Here is a 2,041-nt window from a genome sequence, read left to right on the forward strand (position 1 = left end):
GGACGCACTCACACCTTGCACCACACACACAGGGACAACCACACTGGGTATTCGTGTCCCCACAAGGGTCTCCGGGGCCTCTATACCCCCCAAGCTTTCCGTGCACCTGTCCACAGCACTCCTCCCCTCGACCTCGCAAAGCACGACCGAACTCACCTGGTCGTGACTCGCCTCAAGGGGGCATACTCCCTCCCCTCGTTCCTGGAGGAGGCCATCCAGCTGCTCGCACTGGGTCTCCACCCAGTCCACCAGCTCACCCCCATTGTCCTCCACTCCCTCCGTGTGTGTGTGTGTGTGCGTCTCTATCCCCGTCTTCATCGTGCAGTCTTCCTTCTATCGTTCCCATCTCCCGTGTCTCTACCAACTCAGTCACCTCTTCACCTCCCTTGTCTCAACTATTATTTCCGTCTCTTCCCTTGTTATCTCCCTCGTGCACGTCTCCGTCACCCCAATTAGTTTGTCCCTCTCGGTACCGTCACTTTTTCCGTCACGACCCTCGCCCAACACGTCCCCCGAATTATTTTTTCACCCGCCTCCACCGCGGGCCTGACAGCCGTTGCACTCCCTCCCAGCTCGTTCGCTCCCACACGTGGCGTCGCCATTTTAAGCTCCCCGGTTACTGCCTTCATGCCCGCCTGCAGGCTTCGGCCCATGTTCCGCGTCTCACCCCGCAGCTCTTTCATTTCTTCCTTCATGTTTGTTTCCATTCCGTTCATTTGCTGTGTATTCGCATCCATTTTTTCGTTCATTTGTTGTGTATTCGCATCTATTTTTTCGTTCATTTGTTGTGTATTCGCATCCATTTTTTCGTTCATTTGTTGTGTATTCGCATCCATCCTAGTTTTCATTTCGTGCATTTCCCCACTGATTCCTGCCAGCATGGCGCATAGCCGGGCCATGTCGGGTGCGCTTGGGTGAGCCGATTCGGCAAGGATCGGGGGGTTTTGGCGGAGGGGGGGGGGGGGAGAGGAGGTGTCGTACACCGCGGCCGCCGCCGCACCTATTTCGGGCTCTGGGTTCAGTTGGGCGAGTTCGTGTTCCTGCACAACCAACATTTCCTGCACGGGGATTTCATCCTGGACCATGGATCCTACATTACTGCACATATACATTTCTAATACCCCCGGCTCCCGCTCGCCTTGAGACGCCATCTTATTTCTCGTAAAGGGTTAATTTGAATCGCTCGTAATTTGGAGGGAATCGGGAGTCGCTCCTCTCACCCCTGGACCGATTCCCGTGAATTTAGCTGGAGACAGGAGAGCCCGTTTTCCCGTTCTCCGATACCAGTGCCGCGAGGAGGGCGATGAGTTTATATCGCACGACCTGACACCAGTGTTGCGGATTCGCGCCCGCCGGCGTGCGGACGGCCATGTAACTCGAATCGCGGCACGTCGCCCACCGGACGGACAATCCCGTCGTGACCCTCTCGGACTAACGCCGGGAACTAGTCATGGGTGGGCCTTTCGGCCTCACCACGATCGTGCCAATCGGCCCCCCGCGTGGGATAGGGTTGCTCGCCAAATTCGACCTACCTAAGTACCCACACGGAGGGTAGACCGGGCGATCGCACCTCGCCGCAGGTCGACTTCGGACACGGGCCACTTTAAGCGACCCGTTCCGTACTATCGGGATAACCGAGCGGTGTTATCGTCAACCCCGACGGTTCGATTAATTATCGGGCGTTTTAGCCCACGACCAACCCTTTACGTGAAGCAAGATGGAGATTCAATAAAGGAAAAGACGAAGCGAAACGGGAAAAACAGTTCAACATAAAGCACATTTATTCCGCGGCAAACGGAAAGCACACATATACAATTATACACCAAAAGCAAATGCAAAAGAAGAAGAAACACACAATAATGCACAAAAAGCAAATGTAAAAGCAAAACACAATGCAGATCTACCACCGACTACCGAGCACACGGCAACACTTATACAGTTTTACTTCACAGACGGCACCGACAACACATATACTCAAAGCAAAAGAAAAAGGGACCACCCTCCACGATGAGGGGGGCAGACGGGCCTGGGGCCGAGACCG

Source organism: Eptatretus burgeri, chromosome 3 (assembly GCF_056783735.1).
Source record: "Eptatretus burgeri isolate ZD-2024b chromosome 3, Ebu_testis_v1, whole genome shotgun sequence".
NCBI classification, from domain to species: Eukaryota; Metazoa; Chordata; class Myxini; order Myxiniformes; family Myxinidae; genus Eptatretus; species Eptatretus burgeri.